The sequence below is a fragment of the Labrus bergylta genome, chromosome 10, assembly GCF_963930695.1.
Source record: "Labrus bergylta chromosome 10, fLabBer1.1, whole genome shotgun sequence".
In the NCBI taxonomy this organism is placed as follows: Eukaryota; Metazoa; Chordata; class Actinopteri; order Labriformes; family Labridae; genus Labrus; species Labrus bergylta.
Window position 1 is genome coordinate 7,734,306 of NC_089204.1, and position 8,501 is coordinate 7,742,806.

Consider the following 8,501-nt stretch of genomic DNA (forward strand, 5'->3'; position numbering starts at 1 on the left):
CCGTCTCATTATGTCCTGAAACTGATACGGCCCTGCAGGAGGAGTCCACATCTCTAACTCTTTTTTTAATCATCCTGCTTAAACGGATTAGATGTTGAATGTTGCTGCAGGAACGTGGCGTTGGAGTGACCACGATTGAAACTGTAATACTCAGAGGTATTGGTTCATCTCCCTCACACTCCTCCTCTGTTTGAGACAATGAGGGAGTCACGACTGCAGCAGACTATCTGTTATGAAGGACAGCCTGAGTGACTCTGTCATCAGAATGTCTTTAACGAGCACCAACGCCAGAGACTGTTTAAAAAGTTGACGTAGCCACCATTACATCACCGGGCGGTTTGGAGACTGCATTCTCAGGCCTCGAGTTTGGCTGTCCGGCCAGAAATGACCATATTTACTGTAAAAGGGAGGGTGGCGCTAGAGAGGAAGGAGAGGTTTTCCAATCAATACAGTCTGTGCTTGTTGCTAATTCATTAGCTGCTAATAAACTAGTTTACCATCACGTTTCCCACAAAATGAGAGTTTATATTTTAGTGGCTGACTTCAGTATTTTTGATCAGCTTAAAGAACTCGTCGTCAACAATCCTGACTCCGTGCACAGGCAGCTGCAAAATATATCTATGACTAACAGTGAACAAGCTAACAGTCCAGGTACTGTATGTTTCTCACAGACTCAGTTAGCTGCTAATTGTTGCTAACATGTAAATAAAGTAAAGTTCTAATGTGACTGGTTGTAAAAAGTGGAGCTCAGACTTGTTGGACGGTCTGTTAGTCCAATAAAGCTCACAGAGAGAGACAGATTATTAGTCTGATATTTACATGAACAAATCTCCAAAAGACTCCAACAGCACAAACACGACCCAGAGGTTAAAGGTCAGGGACTGAATTAGCTGAGGGGACACCTAGCAGACAGCTAGCAGCTCCCACCTGTCACTCAAAGAGGCCACGCCCCCTCATTCTACATCCCTTTAAGCCTCAATATAATTTAAACAGGTGAGATGTATAAACATTCAGCCCGTACAGTTGAAGAGAGAAATGAGCTCTAGAGACCCAAACTGTTTTTATACCAGACTGTAAACATGTTTATTTTAACATGGGGCTCTATGGGGACTGACTCACTGCAGGAGACAGACTCTAGTGGACACTGGAGGAACTGCAGTTCAGAGTTGGCTTCTATCTTCAGCCTAAGAGGTTGCAGCTTGTTCGCCTTCACTCTGAGAGCCTCCTCTTCCTCCTCCCTCTTATCTCAGCTAATTTTCCTCCATTCTTGGTAGTTTGCCAGCGGATTGTGGAGTGCCACCACATTCCTTGTTGGCACTCTTGTCAGAACATGGCCGAGGTGCAGACATTATTCAGAGCCGCCTGCAGAGAAGAGCCCGACATTGGCAGCCAAAGACGGAGCGTTCATCTGCTGCCAGCGCCGGCGAGGGAAACATCATTTATTACCTCCACTGATGCGAAAAGCAGCTCCTGTCACTCTGCAGACATATTGTCCTGTGATCGCTGCTCTCCGTCCCCAGTCTGCATGTTTGGCTGTGGTTTGTGCAGCGGAGGCATTTTCCCCTCTTTCTGTTGAATCCATCAGACTTGTTCATCTTCACAGATCATCTTTCAGAAACAGCATCCCGTTTCTTTCCTCTGCTTTGTCTCATATCTGTCATGAATCTCTGCTGAGGCGGCGTCTGCAGGCCTGCACAGAAACATTGAACCAAGAAGCCAGATTCAGCTCGGTTCTTAAACAGCCGCCTCTTTCATCTGAAACGTCAGATCAGACTGTGTGTTTAGCCTGGCTGCAAACTGCTGAGCTCCTCTGTTCCACGCCGACTTAATCCTCCATCTTTGGCTCTTCATGCTGGAAAAATAAAATCTCCGAGTGTGACCCCAGATGTTTGACATTACTGCTCCCTCAGATTTATTTTGATAATAAATCTTCTGTTAATTTCTGCTCATGCACTTCGCAGGCTAGTTATCCACTTATATAAGCAAAATGTTTACATGAGGGCCTTCAAGCCGGCGGCTTTTTGTCATATATAAAATAAGATCGTCTAAACATTCAGTATCCCGTCTTTTTAAACTATACAATCTGATCCTTTTAATGTTTGGTGATTCTAGGCGTTTTGGGCGTTTTCAAGCCTCACCTGTTTGGTTTGGTTAAAACCAGCAGTCCATGGGGCGCCGATGGCCAAGCGGCTGTGTCGTGCGCCCCATGTGCGGATGCTGTTGTCCTTGTGGCGTCGGCTGTATGTTTGGGTCTATCCTCTGCCCTTTGCTGCATGTCATCCCCCTCTCCCTCCGCCCGACATTTCCTGCCTCTCTTTATCATCACTGAACATTAAAGACCACAGGCAGACCTGATGGAGATTCAGGGCGCTCTCACACCTCACACTAGCAAAGTGTGAGTGAGTCCTCAAACAGTTTGAGTGGATGAACAGGTCCTGGTTCAGGAGGACTAACGTGGTCCTGGTTCAGGAGGATTATCGTGGTCCTTCTCCTGAATTGTCTTTTATAATGGTCTTCAGAGACTCCAGAACATCAACATATTATTTTCTAACTGTATCGTTTACCTTCAGTGATAAATACAAACAATATAAAAAGTGATGAGTAGAGTCTGTCCAGTTAGAAACTGTAAAGAGTCTTTGGAGCAGCCACAGCCAATCAGGAGGCAGCTAGTCTTTGTTTACTTAAGGGATTTTATCACAAGGAATTCAGACCAGTCAGAGACCATTTTCCTCACGCATCACACAGGCCCAACTTGAGGTAATTATGCAACACATTTGTCCAAGAATCAGACAAAAGCAAACGATCTAGAGGTGTGAAAACGCCCTAAAAACATGAAATTATTCGATATTGGGTGCAGAGGATCTCTAGTTTTGTAGCCGTGGCGTTGAAACCGGGATCCTTGTTGTCTGAATCTCGTGACGAGCCTGATATGATAAAAGAAACTAAACACACAAAGAAGAAACTGATCGGTGTTCCCTCTTAAAGCGTTACCTCATTACTGAATTGGAGCTGTGTTTTCAAGTACAAAGCGAGCAGCCTTCTTTACCTGAGCGAAGCGTAATCCTTCTTAATCTCATAATTGCTCCCATATTCCCGGCGTCTCGATAAAGCACAGCTGCAGGGGAACACTGTGGCTCCTGAGTGCTGTGCACCATGGGTAATAATACCCATGGTCCCTTTCAAGGCCAGCGTTTCTCAGCGCTCCTCTCCTTCTCATGTTGCGTCCTCGGCGTGCAGAGATGCATCACGCCGCCCGTGTCTCATCACTCAGCCTTTTTATGAGTGGGTGTTGAAAGTGGGTGAGAGCTGGATGTCTCTATTTTAGATGCAGACTGACAGTTATGAAGCGTGGTGTGGAGGGACGGAGCGGCGGGGGGGCGACGAGAGACGAGGCTCATGGAGTCATGCTCTGAAGCTCCGCCTGTCGTAAAGCATGCAGAACATCACCATTTATACACCGCACGCTGATGTGGAGGAGCGTGACGGGAGGCTGTGGAAACACAACTTACAGTCGAGTACTTAGGAGCGCTGTCATGGCGCCCGAATTTAAAACTTTGAAAAGATTCTTCTAGTAACAATCAGACGACATGGACATGGAGTGTCGAGTCAGTTGGCTGATGCTAATTATTCAGCTCGGCTTCATTCCTCTGCTCAGACTTTGATTTATGACCGTGCATCTTCTCCCTCCTGCTTCATAATGGAGATTTATACGAGGGATCCTCCTGGCTGGAGTATTCTCGGAGCTCCGTCTCAGCGTGGAGCTCGCTGCAGGTCTCCTGTACGGCTCATAATCAGGCGCAGTCACTAATGGCTGTTCTATTAAAACAGAGCGTTTGGGTGGAGTCTGAACGAGCCTTTGATTCTGTGCTCCACCTGCCTGCTGGGCTTTTAAAGAGATTTATGGCCGACACTTCAAACCCCTCCCCCCCTCCTCCCACACGGTTACATGTGTTTTGTTATTTCTGCGTCATGGAGACCACCTGGAGCATTCACCCAGAGAGAGATATCCTTATTTATTATTGTTATAAAACACAACGGCTCAGCACAGTGCTTAGACACCTCTCTGAAATCTTCCTTAAAGAACCATTTCCTGCAGCAGAATTAAACTGAACCATCTTCATCCAAACCCAAATGAAACCTTATTTTAAAGGATGTCAGTCGCAAACGTGTCCTAAAGAGCGCCATTTTTAGTCACCATGACGGCCTCAAACATCCAATCATTCTCATAAAAATATACTTCTTTTGAAGTATATTTTATACTTTTTTATTTTATGGAACATGTTGCATCCATGAGTTTTGTTTTGTATCATTTTTGAAACATCAGTTGTTCATTTTTTCAGTTTTCAGATCTTTGCAAGAACAGATTTACTTACTCACACTTGGCCCAGTTGTCCCCTTCCGTGCTGAAGCAAGATTAAACCCCCCCACCCCATAACAATAGGTCATAAATCAGCCTTTCACCATTGTAACTGATTTCTCAACGATTTTATAACCAGACCTTTCTTTTTTTCTTTTTTCAAAATGGATCTCCACGTCTCCTCCGTCGTAAAATGTCCTCAAACATTTCCCTGTGATGATGATGTGAAAGAGTCCCGTCTGTGTGAAACAGCAGCAGGAGAGTCTAACCCAACATCCTCCTCGCAACACTCCATGGAGTGGCGTTCACAGACGGCACGCTGCGTCCTCGCCGAGCTCACAGATGGAGTGTGAGCGAGCGAGCCAAACTCCCCGTCACACTGAGCATGCTCAGAGGACGAGGACTGTACCAGATCCTGTGGAGGGACAGTGGCAGGCAGGATGGTTTAACTAGAGATGCGGGTTGACAGTGAGTGTGTACGTGTGTGTGTGTGTGTGTCTGTTCCCAGTGGAGACGGCACACACAGATAAGATGTTCTCTCAAACCACAAGATGACAGACTGATGGAGAGAGAGAGAGAGAGAGAGAGAGAGAGAGAGAGAGATCTGCCAACTTGGCTGTTCAAACAGAGACACAGTGACCTACATCTCTCACACACACGCCGTGTAAACACACACACATTTCAAAAAGCACACACAAATACAGTACACATTAAGAAACATACAACCCCCTCCCCCCCATCCCCCCAACCGAGCCTACAAACTCTTCTAACTTCGCCTGACTGACTCAGTGGAGTTTATTTCTGAGTCACGCAGAGAGTCAGAATGAAGGAAATGTTTGTCTGAACTCAGAGAGACATTTTAAAAAAGATAAACGATCCAAACTCCCACTGACAGCCCTTCAAAGTAAAAGCACTTCAAAGGGAGATAAATGAAAAGAGAGAGATAATTTTACACAGGATGGGAATGTCCCTCTGATAAAAACAGAACACTGATGAGGAATGTTTTCAGATGTTCAAACTTTAACCGATAAATCGTTTATTGTTTAATTACAAAAGAACTCCGAGTTTAAGAGACGTCAAATTAATCCCTTAAAGGAGAGTTCTGAGACATGCAGCTCTAAAACCTTCTCTGTCTCTCCTCCTTCTCTCCTTCTCTCCTTTGTCTCGCCTCCGCTTCCTCCTTATCTCCTTCGTCTCTCCTCCTTTTCTCCTCTTTCTCTCCTTCGTCTCTCCTCGGTCTCTCTGCTGGTTCAGAATAAAATAGGGAGCCTCCTGTCTCGGGGAGAGATCAATAAGCGTTGCTGGGAAAAGCTTGGAGCAGATGCACTAATGCATCAGGATGAGTGGCATGAAATATTCATATTTATTCCGAATCAGAAATAGTGTTCCTGGATTGTGATGGAGGATTGTGAAGAAGTGGAGGAGGAGACAGAAAGTAGGTTAAAGATGGAGGAGGGAGAAATATCTGCACACCAGGATTCTCCTCCTCGACTCACTGCACCGCCGACCCCATTAAGCCCGACTCGGCTGTCAGTGCTGACAGGTTCAAGTCCTCTTTAAGTCAAGTCGACAGCCAGGACCCATAATAATGGTCTCATCAGCAGCTACACCTCTGTCTGCTGCAGCTCACACACACACAGGAGGAGAAATATTTTTATTTTTATTTATTATTTGAATCAGCACACAGGAGAACCTGACCTAAACCAGGACCCTAGATGGGCCCCTGAAACCTTTCCCCCTTTGCCCCCCCCCCCTTATGAGGGGCCATGCCTAAAACTGCACTCAAAGAGAGGAAACCTGAACAGAGAGCGAGCAGCTGCATGAATTCATCCACACTTATCTTAAATCCTGATTAATCATTCCTGATGTTTTGTAAATATTTCTCTCTCCACTTCTGAAATCTGAACATTTCTCTGAAAGTAAATGAAGACTCATAAACTTTAACATGAATCCATTCATTCAAAATAGTCTGCAGGATCCACAGAAAGTACCGGAGCACACGAATCACGTAAGGGGAATTTATCAAGCTGCAAAGAAAGAACTAACATTTCAAAATTGACAGTTTGGTGTTTACGTTCACTGAACCAGAGGTTCAAATAAGAACGTTACAACTGGAGAAACACCGACTAAGATAAGAACCCTGACTCCTCCAAACACACCCTCATCTTATCGGTTCAGATCCTGAGCAGAGGTGTGTGCAGCAGACCATCACACACACAGAACCATACACACACTCACACACACAGCAGTACTCACAAATATCTGCACCCAACGGCAGAACCACTGTGGAGCCTGTGTGTGCGTGTGTGCGTGTGCGTGTGTGCGTGTGCGTGTGTGCGTGTGTGCGTGTGTGTGTGTGTGTGTGTGTGTTAACAGGCGGTCTGTCAGTGGACCGTGTCGGAGCAGACAGCTGCTCTCGATGTGTCTGCGAGTGACTCGACAGCAGAACGAGGAGTCGCATAGTCGCAGACGTGATGCTAACGAAGCGTGAGACAGAGATCGAAGCGATCGGAGGAATCCAGTAAAGTTTTTAGCTTAAATAAAGAAACAACATTTATACAAGATGCACGTTTATTAAGCTGAACATTGAGTCAAATATACGAGGCGTTTTAATGGACAAAAAAAATAAATAGAGGAAACAAAACAAACAGCAGCGCTGCTACTTAAGAACGAGATCAAATAAACAACAGATATATAAAAGAGTCTGATATGATGTCTTATTGATCTGATGAGCAGGAGATAATGTGCAGAAATCCTGAATGCTTCACACAAACCAGAGCTGTTAGCAGGAGAAGCCTCCCTGTCCTCTCCTCTTAAAGACGACTGGAATAAAAGATATTTATTCATCTATAAAAATAAAAAAAGTCAATAAAGTTGCTTAACAGAGAAAGGCTCAACAAACTGTAAATGTTCTTCAAACCATTAAAGTCTGAAACAGAAACAACCAGAGTTATCTCTCCCCTTCTGCTCTCACTATTAATCAAACCCTCCATCCATGATCTCTCTGTTTCCTCCCTCTGCCTCTAAATCTACATAACCCAATTAAAACACACACAGAGACATACATACAGACTCACACACACACACACACACACACACACACACACACAGAGACATACATACAGACTCACACACACACACACACACACACACACACACACACACAGAGACATACATACAGACTCACACACACACACACACACACACACACACACACACACACAACAAACAGCCACTTCAAAAGAGAACCAACAGGAAACGACATGATGACGATCTGAGCGGATCAATTATTCACAACGGCGAGAGTTCACAGAGAGAGCGAGACTCAAACGTCTTTATTTAGATAATGGAAGTCGGCAGGTCGGACACAAAAACATGCCATCAATTTTTCAGCGTGCAGAGAGGATTTGCAGGGAGGGAACACTGATGCGAACACAGCTCTGTCGTTAAAGGCTTCTGTCTCTGCAGCAGAGCCATCGGTGCTGCAGCAATTCAGACTGAAGTAGTGAAAGTTCAGATTAAAAACTCTGAGCCGATCGTCTTCCCCGCCCTCAGGCTCAGGTAATGAGCTCATCTCAGAGAGCACCATTAAAGGAGAGAGCGACGCCAGCAGCACGGAGAGGAAAAAAAAAACATATTTGTACTTCCAGAGATTCGGCCGACACTGCAGATTCCTGCTGCTCAGCTGGAATACTAAACTCACAAAATTATCATTCCTGCTGCGATGGACTGTCAAACACAGAGAGAGGGAGAGGAAGAGAGGGAGAGGGAGAAAGTCACTCTATCTAGTTTTTATTTTCAAAACACCAAATCACAACAAAGAGTAGAATAGATTAAAATAGACTTTAAAATAGACTTGCATGATTGCTGCAAATTAGCACAAATTCCCTGACTGTAGCCCTCAACAGTCAAAAATGTCAAATTTTATGCAAGGACTGACACGTGCAAAAATTGGAAAAAAAGTCCTTGGGAAGCCACCAAATAAACAATTAATTGCATCCGCCCTTAAAAGTATACACACTCAATTGTTTATCAGGTCTTAAAGGTATATACACGCAATTGTTGCATCCAGTCTAAGTGGGTTAAACAATAACTGCGACATGTTCCTCCTGCCTCCAGAATAAATCCCAAAATCCTTTTTATA

The 8,501-nt window shown here is 44.9% G+C and overlaps 1 protein-coding gene across 2 annotated transcripts in view; it reads left to right on the top strand.

The window, feature by feature from the left end:
• The window catches only part of ptk7b (protein tyrosine kinase 7b), an 82,193-nt gene that overhangs the window by 37,184 nt on the left and 36,508 nt on the right, over positions 1 to 8,501 (top strand). The window lies entirely within an intron of this gene.